General features: G+C 42.6%; 1 protein-coding gene across 1 annotated transcript in view; it reads left to right on the top strand.

Annotated features, from left to right (window-relative positions):
* Positions 1–15,498: 15,498 nt before the first annotated feature.
* RAI2 (retinoic acid induced 2) overlaps positions 15,499–18,986 on the top strand; it is a 63,306-nt gene continuing 59,818 nt past the window's right edge. The window contains exon 1 of the mRNA XM_032756646.2: positions 15,499–15,895. The gene's annotated coding sequence lies outside the window, so the exon portion shown is untranslated. The remainder of the gene's footprint in view (positions 15,896–18,986) is intronic.

Below are 18,986 nucleotides of genomic sequence, written 5' to 3'. Positions count from 1 at the left end.
CAATAGGCTGCTTATTCCTAGGAAGCATTCTTTGTCCTTATGGGCTAGAGATTCCTTTCTTCCACCTTGAGACACCAGGTGGCCCTGCCCTGGGAAACCCTTTTGATCCTTTCAAGCAGCACCACCAGGGACCAGTGGAAGTCCCAGCAGCACCAGCTAAATCAAGCATACCAAGAAGCACTGAAAAGGCTCTGAAAATTAAACTGTCATTGAAACCACAGTCCAAAAAAGTAGATCAGGATCTGTATGCGAAACCTAAACTGGTTTCTTTAAATAGGACCTAGAATCTTCTAAGATAAAAACAAAAAATGTCCAGGATACAATAAAAAGTCACTCGCCATATCAAGAGCCAGGGAAATCACAACTTGAATGAAAAAAGACAATCCAGGGATGGCAACAAAAAGATAAATAGGATGCTAGAATTATCTGACAAGGAATTTAAGGCAAGCATAATAAATAACTTCAAATGAATAATAATGAATTCTTTTTAAATAAGTGAAAAAGTAGAAAAAACCTCAGAAAAGAAATACAAGTTATAAAACATAATGAAATGAAAATCTTATAAATGAAAAGTATAATACTCCATATTTATTAACTTGCTGGATGGACCTGATAGTAGAGCAAATAGAGCTACTTGATAGATAGAATCAGTGAACTTCAGGATGAATAAAGAAGATTCACACGATCTGAAACACAGACAGAAAGCCTGGAAGAAAATGAACAGACTCTCAAAGACCTGTGGAACAATAACAAAAGATCAAACATTTATATAATTGGAGTTCCAGAAAAAGAGGAAAAAGAGTAGAGTTGAAAGAATATTAGACATAATGACTGAAAACGTCTCAAATGTGGCAAAAGAAACACATAGATGCAAGAAGCTGAGCAAAACCCAAACAAGATAACCTCCCCCCAATCCATATCATGACACATCATAGTTAAACTTCTGAAAACTAAAGCAAAGATAAGATCTTGAAGGCAGCCAGAGAGAAATGATGCATTACCTATCAGGGAACACCAATTTGGATGACAGTGGGGTTTTCATCTGAAACCATGGAGGCCAGAAGGAAGTGATACAATATTCTTAAAGTTCTGAAAGAAAAGAACTGCCGATCTAGAACATCCTTTGGGAATGAAAGGGAAATTAAAGTAGTTGCAGAAGAAGGAAAACCAAGAGAATTTGTCACTATCAGACTTACCCTTAAATATTGTCTAAAGGAAATTCTTCAAACAGAAAGGAAATTATAAAAGAAAAAATCTTGGAGCATCAAGAAGTGGGAAAGAACAACAGAAAGAGCAGAAATCTGGGTGAATAAAATAGACTATCTTTCCTACAAGCTTTTTAAATTATATTTAATGATTAAAATGTTAGTTATAATAACACTTGATACTCAACACAATTGTATTTGAAAGCAATCAGATTAAAGGGATCTAAATGGAATTAAAGTTTCCACAGTTGACTTGAAGTGGCAAAATGCTGCTACCAGTAGAATGTGATCATCACATATCTATATTGTAATACCCAGAGCAACAATTAAGCAAGCTATATAAAGAGATGCACTCAGAAACACTATAAATAATTCAAGATAGATTTATTAAAATGTTCAAGTAACCCACAGGAAGGCAAGAAGACAGAAACAGGAGAATGATAAGCAGAGGAAACAGTCATAAAACAAATAATAAAATGGTAGGCGAAGGTTCTAACATACCAATAGTTACCTTAAATGTAAAAGGTCTGAATATAACAATAAAAAGACAGATATTGACAGAATGGATTTACAAAACAACTCAACTATATGTGGTTTACAAAAAACCCTCAAATTCAAGGGCATAGGTAGGTTAAAAGTAAGAGGATAGAGACAGATATACTATGCAAACATTAATTAAAACAATTAGGGCCAGGCGCAGTGGCTCACGTCTGTAATCCCAGCACTTTGGGAGGCCGAGGCAGGTGGATTACCTGAGGTCTAGAGTTTGAGACTAGCCTGGCCAACATGGTAAAACTTTGCCTGTACTAAAAATAAAAAAGTTTAAAAATAAAAAAATTTTTTGAAAAGGGCGTGGTGGCAGGCGCCTGTAATCCCAGCTACTTGGGAGGTTGAGGCAGGAGAATCGATTGAACCTGGGAAGTGGAGGTTGCAGTGAGCCAAGATCACACCACTGCACTCCAGCCTGCATGACAGAGCGAGCCTCCGTCTCAAAAAACAAACAAACAAACAACAACAAAAACAAAACACAATTAGGAGAACCTATATTAACGTAAGATAAAGTTTAGAGCAAAGAAAATTGCTACAGATAGAGACATTATGTAAATATACCAAGAAGCTACAGCAATTATAAATATACATGCATCCAAGAACAGAGCCTTAAAATGAATGAAAGCATAAGCTAATACAGCTGAAAGGAGAAATAGACAAATTCACAATTATAGTTAGTGACTTCAATGCTTCTATCTCAGCAACTGATAAAATTACTAGAAAGAAAATCAGAGAGGATATAGGAGAGCTGAACAACACAATCAACCATCAGGATCCTACTGACATATATAATACATCCCACTTGGTAACAGAAGAATACGCATCTTTTTCAATAATCCATATAACGGTCTCTGAAATAGACAATATCCTGAGCCATAAAACAAATCCCAATACATTTGAAAGAATTAAAAGTATATACAGCATGTTCTCTGACCTTAATGGAATCAAAGTAGAAATCAATAACAGAAAGAATGAACAAGAAAAATCTCTAAACACCTGGAAATTAAGCAACACACCACTAAATAATCCATGTGTCAAAGAGGTTGTCTCCAAGAAAATAAAAAAATATTGAAATTAATTAAAAGGAAAATACAACATAACTAAACATCTGGGATGCAGCTAAAGTAGCACTGAGAGGGAAATTTATGGCATCAAAAACTTACATTAGAAAAGATGCAAGGTCTTGAATCAGTAATCTAAGTTGCTACCTCAATAAACTAGGAAAAGAAGAGTAAAATAAGCCCAAAGCAAGCAGAATGAAGGAAATCATAAAAGCAGAAATCAATAAAATGAAAAACAGAAAAATGAGTAAAAATGAAATAAAATTACATGCTGGTTCATCAAAAAATGAAATGAAATTGATAACATTTTAGTACAGTAAATAAAAATACAAATAAAGAAAACAAGTCACCAATATTAAGAATGAAGCAGAGACTATCACTACAGATCTCATAGCCATTAGAAGAAAAATAAGGGGATATTACAAATAATTTATACTAATAAATTTAACAACTTAGAATAAATTGACCAATCCTTCCAAAACCACAAACTACCAAATGTCAGCCAGGATTAAATAAATAGTCCTATAACCATTAAAGAAATTGAATTTGTAATTTAAAAACCCCTTCAAAAAGAAACATCCAGGCCCAGACAGTTTCATTGGAAACTTCTATCAAACATTTAAAGAAGAATTAACACCAATTGTACATAATCTTTTCCAGGAAATTGAATAAGAGAAAACATTTCCAGCTTACATTGTGAGACAAATATTCTGATATCAAAACTAGACAAATAGCACAAAAAAAGTACAAGTAGATATCAATATTTTTTATAAACTCAGACACCAAAATCCTTAACAAAATAGCAAATCAAATCCAACAATGTATTAAAAGAATACACATGGGGCAAGTGAAATTTATTCCAGATATAAAAGAATGATACAACATTCAAAAATAAATCAATGTAACCTATCATATCAACAGGCTAAACAAAAAATCAGATAATCAATATTAATTGATGCAAAAAACACATTTGTCAAAATTAACACTCATTCATCATAAAAGTTCTCAGCAAGTTAGGAAGAGAGAAGAATTATCTCCACTTGACAAAGAGTATCTACAGCAAACCTATAGAAAACATTATACTTAATGGTGAAAGACTGAATATTTTCTCCCTAAGTTCAGAAACAAGGTAAAGATGTCTATTCTTGCCACTCATACTCAACATAATACTGGAAGTTCTGGCCGCTGCAGTAAAGCAAGAAAAAAGAAATAAAGGCATACAGATTGGAAAGAAAGAAACAAAACTGTTCCTATTTGCAGATGACATGATTGCTTATGTAGAAAATTCCAAGGAATTTCTAAAACATAAAAAGATATTCTAGAATTAATAATTGCAATAATTGAGTTTAGGAAGGTCACAGAATATAAGATGAGCACAAAAAATCCGTCTTATTTCTATATACTAACAAAGAGTACATGGAAGCAGAAATTTAAAACACAATACCACTTACAATCACTGCAAAGAAAGTGAAACACTTAGGTCTGAATTTAACTGAAAAATGACAACGTGCTGATGACGTTAAAGAAGACCTTAATAAATGGCGATACATTTTACGTTAATGAATTAGAAGACTCAACATACTAAAGGTGTCATTTCTTTTCAATTTGATCTATAGATTGAAAGCTATTCCTATCAAAATCCCAGCAAAAATTTTTATAGACATAGACAAGCTTTTTCTAAAATTTATATTGAAAGGCCAAATAACTAGAATAGTTCAAACTATCTTGAAAAAGAAGAATAAAGTAGAAGCAATCACTCTACCTGATATTAATGATTACAATATAGCTACAGTAATCAAGATAGTATGTGTGGGTGGAGGGGCAGACACATGGATACATAGATAAGTGGAATGGAATAAAGAATCCAGAAATACTCACACAAATATGGCCAACTGATTTTTGACAAAGGTGCAAAAACAACCCAAAAGAGGAAAAATGGCCTTTTCGAAAAGTAGTGCTAGAGCAATTGGACATCCATAGGCAATAAATAAATAAATAGTAAAATCTTTTGCTCTGTAAAAGACCACATTAAAAGGATAAAAAGACAAGATACAGACTGAGAGAAAATATGTGCAAACCGCACATCTGACAAAGAATTAATATCTAGAATATATAAAGAATTCTCAAAATTCAACAGTATAAATACCCAAAAATCCAATCATAAAATGGGCCAAAAGTATGAACAGACATTTCACCAAAGAGGACATACAGATGGTAGACAAGCACAAGAAAAGATGTTCAACATCATTAGCTACTAGAGAAATACAAATTAAAACCACGATGAGCTATCACTACACACCTATTAGAATGGCTAAAATAAAAATGGTTCTAATGCCAAAAACTGGTGAGTATGTGGAGAAACTTGTTCACTCATACATTTCTGGTGGGAATGTAAAATGTTACAACTCTATAAAGCAGTTTGGCAGTTTCTTAAAAAACCAAGCATGCAATTACCATACAACCCAGCAAGCGAACTTTTGGGCATTATCCTAGAGAAATGAAAACTTCTGTTCACATAAAAACCCATGCAGGAATGTCCATAGTAGCTTTTATCCATAGTAGCCCAAAGCTGACAGCAGACCAAAACCGAAAACAGTCCAGATGTGCTCCAACAGGTTAATGGTTGAATAAACCATGGTATGGTATGTATGTCCCAATGGAATACTATTCTGCAATTACAAGGAATGAACTGTTGATACAGCAATGTGGATGAATCGCCAGTGAATTATGCTGAGTGAAAAAAACCAATCCCAAAATGTTATGTACTGTATACTTTCATTTATGTGACATTGTTAAATGAAAAAAATAAAATAGTAATGGAGAACAGAGTGGTGGTTGCCAGTGGTAGGGATGGGATGGAGGGGAGGAAGAGAGGTGGATGTGGCTATAAAAGGGCAATAAGAGAGATCCTTGTTGTGATGGAAATGTTCTATATATTAACTATAGTGTGGATACACAAACCTACTCATGTAACAAAATTGCATACAACCAAATACACACACACACACACACACACACACATACACCTGAGTACAAATAAAACTGGAGAAATCTTAATAAGATTGTGAATTGTATCGATGTCAATATGCTGGTTGTGACATCGCACTACAGTTTTGCAAGACACTACCAATGGGGAAATTGGGTAAATGATACAGGGGATCTCTTTGTATTATTTCTTACAGCTGCATGTGAATCTATAATTATCTCAAAATAAAAAGTTTTATCTTAAAAAAAGAGAGACAGAGCGACAAAACAGAACTGACAGCCCCGAATTCGAATCTTTTAAATATTAGCTTATTATTTGCTAAAATAGAAAGCACAAATTAATGGAGAAGGTATTTCATATTAAATAGCGTTGAGACAATTGGCCAACTACTTGGGGAAAAATGATACAATTAGAATCCACCTTACAATAAATAGCAAACAAATCTAAATAAATAAAAATGGAATTAATTAGGATTTATTAGTTTTTACTCAAATAATAGAAGACTTCACAACACAAAAGATGGATAGATTTAACTTTACAAAAATAAAAATCTTATCTATATAAAATAGTAGCCACGCTCACGGAATGAAAAGAAAATGGAGTATATATTTGTTGTGATTATGACAAACATTTATTTTGCATTAAGTAAATGACACATACACACCAATAAGATGCAAACACTGTGATTTAACGAAAAAGTGAATAAAGACAATTCCCTTGGATATCGAAGTAGCAAGTACACAAATAAAAATGACTCACCTTGCTAGTAATCAGAGAAATACATTTTAAAACAAAATGAGTCAAATTTTTTGGCCCAGACTGGTGAGTACTCACAAGGCAGGTGGTCTCAGACCTCATATATCCTTTTCAAAATCAGTTTGGCAACATGTTCATGTCTCTGTGTCTGCCCCAGAAATATTACAGCTGTGCATTTATGCTGAGAAATAATTATTAATGGGGAACATTGATATACACAAAGATATTAATTGCAGTGTTCTTTTTAACAGCAGATTTTGGAAATGACTTATACTTCTAACGGGGGAAAACTAAGTATATGGTAATAAATCCACCTAATAAAATTGTATACCACCATTAAAGATATTTATGGTGATTGTGTAGTGTGATTAGAATGCTATGATAAAATGCTTATTCTTTGAAGATGTTAAGGGATAAAAACAGGACTAAAACCACATGTAATATTATTTCAGTTGAGTAAATAGTACATAGAAAAACTTGAAATATAAAGATCACTGAAAGTGGTTGTAACTGAATGTTTACGCTGAAGAAACAATACACTTTTACACTTATATTTAATCTTTAATGACTATTACAATGAACCATTCATTTAAAAAATAATAAATTGTATGTATTCTACAGTATTTCTACATTAATTGTGAATATTTTCTGAAGCAATAATGTTGTAGCTTTCAAAATGTCACCTCTATTTCCTCTAAAATGATTCTTCTTCAAAAAACAAGGACTCATCTAATAGATGGAGTGAAACAGAAATCCAAGATGGTAGTGGCCCACTATTTATGAAACGTGCCTGTTAAGTTTGAGGACAATTCCTTTAAGGCAGGATGTCAGTGAATGAGAAACCAACTCTCTCCCATGTGCAGAGAAATGTGGACATCAGAGATTGATGGAGACACTTCAGTGAATTGGGCTGGGTGGTGGAGCCACATTTCTAATGGAAGCTTTGAGAGCTACGAAGACAATCAGACCCAGAAGCCTAGTTCTATAAATGGGGCCAATGTGGGAAGAGGTCATGGACAATGATTGGTGAATGCTAAGGCTCCATGGCTGAGCGATGCCTAGTGTACTCTCCTCAAGAACACGAGGAGCTTAGAAGACAGAAGCAGGCCTCAACTGGGGCCCAACACACTGGTGGTCTGGCTCAGAAATTGGGCAAGGATAATCCTAGGGGTGAAGAGCATGAGGGAATTCACCTGAAAGAGGCCAAGGTGAGCAGGAGCTGCTGGTAAGCGATCTTATGACTGCACTTAGGTATTGACTTGGCACGAAGAGGCCACAAATGCAAAGATGGCAATTAAAAATGCTAACCAGCCTAGACATGAGAGATTTTACACTTGCTCTCTTTTCCTTCTTCTATAACATTGTTCCATTCATAAAATTTTATAATTTCAGAAATTCTCCCAGGTGAAGAAAAATGAAACCATTAAAGTCTCTTTTGTACTACACATTGATGTCCTGTTCAAAAATGAATGACCTGGCAACTCCTCTTATTCCTTGAGTTTACAGTAACAGAACCCTTGCCAGTTACACTGGGGAGACTTGCAGTGCATGAATCAGAGCAGACCTAACAGGCCATGGACACGCTGAGGGTGGTAGGAGCATGTGATGCAGGTTGTGGCGCAGATCATTTGTGAAACTGACTGCCACACTCTTATTTGTTCATGAAATGCATGTGAGCCAGGTCAAACAGGTTGTGTCTCTGGGGGAACTAATCCCTACCAAAAGCCAGTGGGTTTGATGGCTGAGAAAGCCCTCACTAGCTCTTCTCCCAAGCGACCACTGCAGAGCTAGATCTCGGACTCACCACAGAGACGGGAACCAGGGGCCTGTGTATTTGGGCAATCAAGGATATTTATGGGCCACTCCATTGTTCTCTTTAACAATAACACTCCTGCCTTGCAGTGTCTGCGCAGTTACTTTTTAGGATCTGTTTTAGGCAGTGTTCTAATTGTTAATCCCTATTAGTCTAGGGCAATTTTGCCCATTTTTCCTTTCTTACTCAGGGATGAATCTGGCTCATTTGTGAATGAACTTCTAAGACAGGAAAAGGTGAGTCTCACACCTGGAAAGGGAACAGGACTTGGCATGTGCGAATGGGTGTGTGTGTGTGTGTGTGCATGTGTGCGTTTATGTGCATGTGCAGGCGTGTGTGCATGCATGTGAGTGCTTGTACATGTGCATGTGTACATGCATGCATGTGCTTGTGTGCGTGTGTTTGTGCGTGTGTATCCAGTTCTTCCATGCAAACATCTCTGAGCCTCATGTTCTGCATGCGAAGGCTGGGTTGTGTGGGGTCATCTCTGAACTCTCCTACCCCTGGTCTGCGATGTGCCAGTATTTCACCCACACTCATGCCACAGTTGGCACAGGTGTCCCATCCAACAAGATAATTCACTGCCCAAAACAAATCTGGGTGTATTTTTCACTTCACTGACATCCTCGGCCTTATATTTTCATGTCCCTGACTTCAACTCTCTATTGGGTCTATAATCATGTTCTGGTCCTTCCTTGGTGACCTTCATGGACCTTACTCTGTCTCATGCAGCCTGGCTTCTCACATGGCTTGTACAGGGCTCTCCATGGATTTGGGCAAACTCTGGTGGCCTCAAGTGACAGTCACACGACTCCAACCCCAACCCCACTCTGCCCACATCCTCCCTCCACACCGAAAAGGAAGGTGTGTTTGACGGTCATGATACTTGTAGGAGATGTGGCTGTTCCAGCTCTTTCGGAGTAAGAGACCAAGCCCAAATGGGAGGAGAGATAGCAATGAGTTTAACAACTACTTACTGCAGGCCGCCCACACCGGGAGAACTAAAGTGGCGTCTGCAGGAGGTGCAAGCCATGAGCCCTCCCTCAGTGTGCACCATCAACTCAGAGAGATGAGACACAAGGGGAAGGACGGCTACCACTGGTGTGAGGCATCTACGTCCCAGAGGGAGAGGAGAGCTTACTCGAAGCCACTTAGAGCAGTGACAGAGCAGGGGACAGACGCTCCCCATCCTGACCCCTTGCACAGGAGTCTTGCCCTCCTCCATCAGAGGCAGCAGTGTGCCTTGAAGGCCCGGCTAGAACAGAAACCGCCCCATGCACAGTGGGCCTTCACCTACGTTCTAGTTTAGATTATCGCCTTCGTTTGACTGTAAAGTCAGTTTACCATGACAATCCATAACCTACTTCTTCCCTACACTTGTTTTTGTCAGATTGCTTGACTCAAGAATGGCCTTAACCCCCAGAATTGGAGGTAAAACAAAACAAAGACAACCCAGTTACTGCATGTATGTCTTAGGATGCTTTCAATGAAATTACAAGTGATAGAGACCTGACTCAAAGAAGCTTAACCTATAAAGCAGTGGAATAATTTACATAACCAGAAGTGCATGGTTGGGTGGCTCTAGAGCTGCTTATTCTAGTAGTTCCACAACCTAGCCATGGTCCTAAGCTCTTTCTCTACTTTTGCTGTGATGCCTTGAGCATCAGCTCCTTTCTAGGCCTGGTTCCTAGCATAATAGTGACCATCCATCCTGGTTCACTGGAAAGACCCAGTTTATGCCTTTTCCCCTGACATAGTTGTTAATAGCAACCCCTTTCACCCTCAGTAGCATCCTGCTTTAGGTCATCAACCATGTGGTCACCTGCATAGTGTTTTTGCTGCCAGTTGCAAATGGAGTTACATTAGCCTCACATCCATCGGGAGAGGGAGGGATGCTCTCCTAGAGAGTAAGAACTTAGCTGGGAATCCCCAGCAAATCTCTCCTCTCATTTATTTGGCCCTAATTATAGCAGGAGGGATGCAATTTTTCTAAGCTCAAATAGACCTACCCTAAATATAGGATGAAATTCTAAGGTACGTAGGTTTCACAGGAGAGGGATGGATGTCTGAATATTAGTGTTCTGTTAGGAAAGAAAAATGGAGAATACAGAATACAGCAGCCACAAGCAAAGCCCTTTATAATGAGCCTGCTTCTTCTTGTGATAATTTCTCAAAAATCTCTATGAAATGCAATGCTCTACTGCTTGTGAGACTAGACAGAGCTACAACTGGACAATGAGAGGCTTCAATGCAGTGCAGGGATGGTACTTTATTATTCTTTGCTTTCTAGCATGTAGCTTAGTACTTTAAAGTAATAGCTGTTCAGTATATACTTATTGATTGCCTAACTAAAGAACCAACTCACATATCCTTTGATCCAGTCTTTGCTAATTTTATCCAAAGTGCATAAAACAGTTCATAGGAAGTCCTCAGGTGAAGAATACTGAAACTCCCCACCCCCATGCAGAGCGCAGTAGATGTCTCTGTCCCATCCAAATAGTCAAAACCTTTCCCTCACCTCATGAGCTCTGAACATTCCTCAGGTAAAAATGTCATTCTCATCGGACTGTTTCTCTGAATGCTTTCCACCCTCTTTCCCTAAACCTGGGTTTGATTTCAGTCCTCTGTGCTTCAGTTATCCCTTGCATTTTCTTCAGCATTTCTCCTTCTGCCTTGTGATTATGTTTTCAAATGCCTGCCTCATTCACCCAATCCCCCAGTAAATATTATTAACCACGAAAACATTTGTAAAACAAAGTTTCCATTTTAAATACATTATTCCACTTCAGTAAAATATAGACCCCTTAAGAAGTTAAGAATCTCTTGAAAGCAATAGACAATTTCCCCAGATGCATTCACACCGGTGAGCATTAAACTGACATCTACAATTTCAGGGCTTTCAAGAACCCCTTGAGAAACCCACATGTTCATAAAGATGAGGTCAGATTGTGTTGGTGTACCCCAGGGTGAAGAGCTCAGCCACCAGCCCAATTCACACATGTCTTCTACAGAGTTCACCAAGTGATACTGGTTCAACCAACACCCGGGGCCTAACAACTCCAAAATCTTGGTCTGCAACTTAAATTTTGAACTCCAGATCTGCTCTTCCAAATGCCTGCTGGACATGTCTACGTGGCTAATCAACAGGCACCTCCAATCTGAGATGTCTTAACCAGAACTCCCTGGAGAAGCTACTGATGATGCACCACCCATATCCCTTGGGTGCTACCACTTCAATGTGCTCCACAGACATCCAGCTGCCAGGACCTTCTCTCTGTATTTGGGAAGGATCTTCTGCCTATGCTGGGTGGCAGGTTGGAATTGCCAGAAAATCAGCACCCCCTGGACCGCTCTTAACTAGCTTCTTCATCTCTGGAGTGGGTGATTTGTATCCTGTCCAAGAGTTTGCCTGTGGGATTAAGCTCCAGTTGCTCACAGTGGTAACTGGCCTTGCGAACATGCCTCCCATTGATGGCTGTCCCTCTGGCTTCCTTCCCTCCTCCCCTACAGTGTTTCCTTCACTTCCCAAATCAACTTTCTGCACTGGAATCCTTGTCTCAGGATATGCTTCTGGGGGAATCTACGACACTCGTCATTGCCAGCCCCAAATCTGCTTCTCTTCCTAGGGACCTCTATCTCAGTGACCACGCCCCCACCCACCCGGTCACCCATGTCAGAAAACCAGGTGTCAGTCACCCTTACTCCTGTTTCCTCCATCATCAAGCCTTGTTGATTCTGCATCCCAAGTACCACTTGACTCAAGTTCCTACTCTTCATCTCTGGTGGCACGACCAAGCATTGCAACAGCCTCTCTTACCTGGTCTCCCTGCTGCCAATCTCACCTCCCTCTGATCAGCCCACCACACCAACCAACAGAGTGATCATTCCTCAATCCAAATCTTTCCTTGTCACTCCCTTGCTTAAAGCCTTTCAATGGTTCTCACTGACTACAAGGAAAAGCTCCTTGACAGGACAGACCAGGGACTTCAAGTGACTCGTAGCTTCCTTTTCCCCCTCCTCTACTATTCCTCACAGCCTCTACTCTGGACTTACAAAATATCTGCAGCCTCTAGATAGTGTTCTGCATCCCAGCTTCAGTTCCCTTCACTTACAATGCCTTTTGTTTACTTTGGAAACTTCTATTTATCTCTCAGCATCCAGCAACTCTCACCATCTCTGGCAATCTTTTCTGACTTCCCTGCCCCATGCCATTCCCTATTCTTTTCCAGTGCAGGAATAGGCCCACTCCTTGGGTGTTCACCCAGCCTATTTTATAACTCACCATGTACCACATAATGTCAAATTGTATTATTAACAGTTCTTAATAAGCTGTGAGCATACTGGGGTCAGAAACCATATATTCACCATATCTCTAACCCACATCCTTAGCTCAGTGACTGTGCAGCTAGTAGGTGCTTAATAGATGTTTATTGGATAAACAAACAAATCACTCATCTGGCAAGTATGTGAAAACTCGATTATAAGGAGATGCTGTATTAGAGAAGCAGGATATGGGTAAAAAGAATAAGATCGGGGATGGGAAATTTCTTGGGTACTTATTTAAAATCACCAAATACTACAATTACAGATCTCAAAAATCACCGTGACCCACCCTAGAAGATTTTGAGGTTGTTCTTTCCTGCTGTTTTGGCATGTTCCTTCTTCCCTCCATTTTCTTAGGCACCCCTTTAACTGTATGAACAAAATTATTCCACATTAATGTCCTATTTCTGTCCCAAAGCACCACCCCGCACGCATACACAAATCCAGACCTACCCTTTATGAAACTTTTTTCCTTCCCTTTGCAAGGGCAGCCAGGATGAAAAGGCAGAAGGGTGCCACTGTATGTTTATTTGGGAATGGGGGCCATGAAGCCTATTTCTTCTGCATTAATCTGAATCAATATAATCTTTCCTGAAAACATAAGCACCTCAAAGGGCAGCAAATATGAATCACAACTGTCAGTGAGGATCAAACATTAACCCAGGGTTGTGATGAGGCCAACAAAAGAAATAGCCTAGTAATTGCCTTCCAGGATATCAATCCCTACCTTATACACACATACCCCCTCAACACACACAAAACCTTTATGGATCTTTCATCCATGAACTTGCCCAATTATAATTGCCCAGCTGTGTCTTTAGTTGTATTCAGGCTAGATCTTGGCAACTGAGACCTCACATACCTTATCCAAGAACTTAGAACAGTTATGAGATCTATAGAGGAAGTCTTTGGTTGCTGAAATGATTGAAGACACATTCATAGATAAATATTTCCACAGGTATCATTAATTAGTTGGGGCTGATTTTAAACCCCCCCAAACCTGACTGAAACAAGTAGAAACTGACACTTTCTGTTGATATTCATTATTATCAATTCTTAAACTTGCACTGTGTGTCTTTCCACCCCTGTGTGGTCTGGGTATTTCTTAATTTAACTCTTTTTCAAAAGAGGAAATTCAGTATCAAGGAATGGTACTACCAGGGCTGACTTCTCCCTTAGGCATAGTAGACACAGTGCCTGGGGCTCATGTTTAGGGACCCACATAAATCTTTTAAATTCTTTTAAAATCAGAAGAAAAAATGATTTTTTAGGTTGAAGAAACTGTTTTAATATATAATACTATTATATTCATCTTTACACAAATGCAGTTGTAAAATGTAATTTGTAATATCTTTCCATGGAGGAAGGAGTCCACAAAGGCAAAAGCACTCAAGACAGACATCGTTCAGCCTCAGTTACTACCACCTTATGCTTGCAACACAACACAGTTAGAATAAAGCCTTTCAAACACAAGTTCAGGCTCCCATACTAATTATAAACTGTGTTATAAAACTCATTTGATAAGAGGAAAGTCATGTTTAATACACACAGTATTGGAACTTCAGGGGGCTCAAGACTACCAAGAACAACTAGATTCATTTTGTTCTCTGCTCTGATTAAATAATTTCTGCTCTGCTATTCTCTCTCAAATTCATCCTGTTTTGATTAATAGAAAAAAAATCTTTACATCTTTGGAGAATCATTAAACCAATTTGGTTGCTTCCTTGGCTGTCTCAAGAATTCTAAAGATTTATTGTTTTCAATTTTAAAATGATCAATAGTACAACTGACACCTACTACTTATTTACTGGTCAGCAATCACACAGTCACCGTCCCTGTAACTCCAGTTCTTTGCCCAGTATCCGGCAAACACTAGGTGCTTAATAAAGGTTAGATTGATACATGAATCACCTCTTGGATGGAAATTACATTATGTAGGTGGACTAATTTGATCTTTCCTAATCTCCCACCTTGTGAGAGGCATCTTCCACCGGTATCACAATTGGCATTTTCGGGTGATCGCTGGGCCCTTCCCACCTCCCCCGCTTCCATCAGCCAGCCACTTCCTCCCTCCTGGGCTCTGTTCCTCGCTCTTCTCCATCCTGGGGTCTGGAATGGTCCCCAGCCCGCCGGGAGGCAGTAGGGTCCCAGCTCCTCCGGCCCTCCCCCGGCGCTCCCCACAAGGTCCCCCTCCCCGCCCCGGACACCCCTTCCTCCTGGCACCCCGCGCCGCCCACGGCCACGCCCTCCCCGTGGGCGAGATCACCTGTCCCTCCTCCGCCGCCGCCTCCTCGGGTACCCTTTCGCCCCCCTCCTGCTCCCCCTCCTCCGCCGCCTCCCCCAAGCCCTCCCCTTCCCCGCCTCCTCCCACCCCTTGGTGTATATAGTAAAGGCCGGGCGCTGCACGCAGACACACACTCGCCCGGACACAGGCGCACACACGCTCACGCACAACCAGCAGCGGCGGCGGCGACAGCGGCTCGGTGACAGCGGCGACGGCGGCTCCCACCGCGGCGCACCCCCTTCAGGCGGCCGGCGGCGAGGCCAGACCGGAGTGTTCCCCCACCCGCGACCACCCCGCGGCTTCCTGGAGGCGGCGGCCGCGATTGCGAGGTAGCGGCCGCGGCGCCCCCGTGCGGGCCGGGGTCACCCCCGCCCTCCCCGCGCGGAGCTGCCACCGGGACGCAGGGGGCGCGTCGGGCTGGGCGCGCCTGGCGGGGCCCGGCGCCCGGGGAGGGGCCTGCTCCCGGGGGCAGGACGGCGCCCGGAGGCCGGGGCCGGCTGGGAGGGCCGGGCGGGGGCGGGGACGCGGGCCGAGGCCGCCGCCCGTGTGGCGCGCCGGGGCCCCGCTCCCGTTCCCGGCGCCGCGCACTGGCCGGCGGGGCCGGGAACTGCAGGGGAGGCGGCGCCGGCCGGCGGGGCGGGGGCCCCGAAGTGGGTTTCGGGCCGCCGCCCGCACTGGCACCGGGCGCAGAGGGCGGTGCACGGCGGACTCCGCGCCCGGGCACCGCACCGGGCAGTCTCCGGATCTGCCGTTCTGCCCCGGCCCGGAAAACCCGGCGCCTTCCAGGCCCTTCGAAAGATGGATTCTGTTGACGTATCTGGCGGCCCTGGCGAGCCTGGTGGAAAGTTGGGTTTTGCCAGATTGCGCCAGGCTCCTCTTTGTGACGCGCGGCCAGCCCCGCATCTCCCCCGGAGCCGGGTGAGTGTGCGTCGGCGCCCCGGGAGCCCCGGTGCCCCCCAATGCCCAGCCCCGGGGTGGCCGCACCAGCTCGGGCTTTCTGCCATGTTAGGCACCGAGCAACGTTCTCGCTGCATTTTTGCGTGCGTTTCAGTGGCGCCTTTTGCTGCGGAGGGAGTTATTGCTTCTCTCCGCGGTGGCTTTTTCGGGGTTGGGGTTGTGCTCTGTGTGTTTGCTTGTTTGCCATTTAAAGCCCGACTATTGTTCAGGATAAGCTCCGCCTGGGTGGGGAAATGGCATCCCATCACAGTTGCTGGCGAGGGGTAGAAATGTTGCCAAACAGCTGCTGCTTTGTGTTTCCCTATCAGAAGTCCCTGGAGTAGGTTTGGGGCACGACGGATGGATGGAGAGAGGGATGGGGCACGGAAGAAGAAGGTGGCTTTGGAGGAGCGGATTGTTACCCACACCATGGCACTCACTCAGTCTCCCTTTCTGCCTGCCAAACTTTTATGAATATTCCTTTTGTGGCAGAGGGAAGCTTAATGAATTTAGCCCAGTTTTCCAAGGAAAAAGCAACCCAGCTTTAACAATGGTTTGAGAACTTAATCAATGAAAAAGGCAGGAGAGGAGGACAAGGAGGCGCCGACACCATATCGGGTATGTGGCTGCTGCTTGCAGAGTCAGGTAGGGGAGAGGTGGGGAGGGCACGGCGCAGCGTCTGGGTGACCGTGTTCTCGGAACTGTTGGTAGCTCTCACCTGTGCCCGCTGGTGCCACCCACCGTCGTGCCCCTATGTCTTGGGCTGTTCAGAACCCAGCGATGGGGTTTGAGGGGCTGCTTGCGGCAGTGCGCGGGCCGGCCCCCCTCATCTGGCATTTTTAAGGATGTGTAAATATTTTGCTGAGGATAAGTGACATCAACAGAATGATATTCCGCAGAGCCCGGGTGTGCAGCGATGATAAATAGATATGGCCAAAGTTTTGATAACCGCGTATTCTCATGGCTCTGTCTGTTTCATTTGGGTCTTTGTTTTTGTTGGTTTAGCATTATCTCGCATCCTCTGGTGTGATCCCTTTATTTAACTGATTCTTGGAAGCTTCTCTTTAGAACAGAGAGAAAAGCAGCCAGCAGGGAGAAAACAATTCTTAGCCTTGCATGCATCAGGCAAGGTTTTCTGTGCTTTTCCCAGGGAATCTTTCCCACCGTTTTCTAGATGTCTCTCTTGCTCCTTTGGAGTCATCAGAATTGGTTGTTGGTGGACCGAGAGACTTGTGATAACTTTGAAAATGTGGTGTGGACATGCCTTTGTTACAGTAGAGGGGTGGCAAGGTGGGAGGGGGACAATACGGAAGGGGACAGGATGGACGCTAGTTTTCTTCTCAAACGGGAACATGAGAAGCCGGGGTGGGCTGGAAGGCAGAGAATTGTAAGATGGTGGCATCCCAGTTTCTCTGCCTCTTAAAAGCCCAGAGAAGCCACCTGTCCCCACACCCCCACATACACAGTCTCCTTCAAATGGGCACTCGCTTCTCGTCCTGACAGATGCCCGCTAGAGGCATCCCCAGGGCAGCCCAGGCACTGTGAACCAAGTGAGACTGGAACTTGGGTGTAGTGACTACTTTGGCACCAGCCCAGGGGACCATTCAGCCACCCGAGGGGGTTCCTTTATGATGAAAAAAAGCCAAGACCTCCAGTGGTGATGTTTTGCCCAGGAAAACCTGTTCATCTGAGGAACAAATGAAAAGACAGTTTTCCAAGTGATGCCGATCGCTGGGGTGAGAACTCGGTTTGGTGGGCAGTTGGGGAAGAATTGTAAGACACATTTCAAAATCTTGTATCCAGAATACAGAGTCCCTGAGACAGGACCATCTGAACTACAAGAAAGAAAAATCAAAGACTGGAAGGTGTGTGAGGAGCTGTTGCTGGGAGTGCTCTAGCTGTAATGACCCAGAAGCTGAAGATAGGACTGGCCTCCCAAATCCATTGACCCAGAATGGAGATATTCTGGATGTGCAGAAAGCCCTGCACAGCGTGCTCCAAATTTATGATAAGAAAATAGGAAACGTCTGTTCTCTGGCTTCTCCCCTAAGCTTAGAATTTTGGAGAGGATAGTAGTGGAGGGAAATAAATTGGGAAGGGAACTAACATGTATTGTTGGCCTCCGTCTGCCAGGCACTTCACATGTGGTAAACCTTCTCAGCCACTCTGTGATGGAAGAATTATTTTACAGATAAGGAATCTGAGGCTCAGATAAATTTCCAGTGGTGTATCTGATTTCAGACTTTGGTGGTTATGATTTAAAGGGGCAACATGTCTCTATTCCCCTGCTCCAGGTCTCTTATTTATTTCTCTTAACCTGTCTGAACCTCAGTTTCCTTACCTACAAGATGGGAATAATATTTCCCATCTCACATGGACGTTGTAAAGATTAAAATGGGACATGTCAGCATGGAATCACGAAGGACTAAAACTGGAGTATGACACCAGGAACTCCAGGCCCATAACCAAACATACAAATCTCTGGATCTCTTCCTGCTGGATCTTTCAGCCCCTCCACCTTGGCAAAATCAGGTACCCAGTTGGTGGGGATTGAGGGGAAGGTGGAAGCCACCAGTGGGCAGCCCAGTCACCCACAGTGCATACTTATGTGCCAAGTAGATAGATCCGAAATACCCTATGTCAGATGGACAGACTGTGCCTTTTCATCTTGGAGTCCCCACCACCCAACTGTTGCTTAATAAATGAGAGTTGAGTGACTAAATGATGGTGCTGATGGAGTGAATGGCAGTGGGGAGGGGGCTGTAAATTATTGTTAAGGGAGACCCAGCAAGGAGAGATCCAGAGATTTGTATGTTTGGTTGGGGGCTTGAAGTTCCTGGTGTCATGTTCCAGTTTTAGCCCTTGGTAGCTCCATGCTGACAAGCCCCAGTTTAATCTTACAAAATCCATGGGAGATGGGCAAGATTATTCCCATCTTGTAGGTGAAGAAACTAAGGCTCAGAAAGGTTAAGCAACTAACTCAAAGTCCACGATGGGACCAAAGGGTGGGTGAGGTATTTTTGACTAGAAACTGTCTCAAATAAACAAACGCTCTATAGGAAAATGAGGAGGG

The sequence above is a fragment of the Hylobates moloch genome, unplaced genomic scaffold, assembly GCF_009828535.3.
Source record: "Hylobates moloch isolate HMO894 unplaced genomic scaffold, HMol_V3 SCAFFOLD_7, whole genome shotgun sequence".
NCBI classification, from domain to species: domain Eukaryota; kingdom Metazoa; phylum Chordata; class Mammalia; order Primates; family Hylobatidae; genus Hylobates; species Hylobates moloch.
Note: the sequence above shows the minus strand (reverse complement) of the source record. Positions and strands in the feature narration are given on the sequence as shown.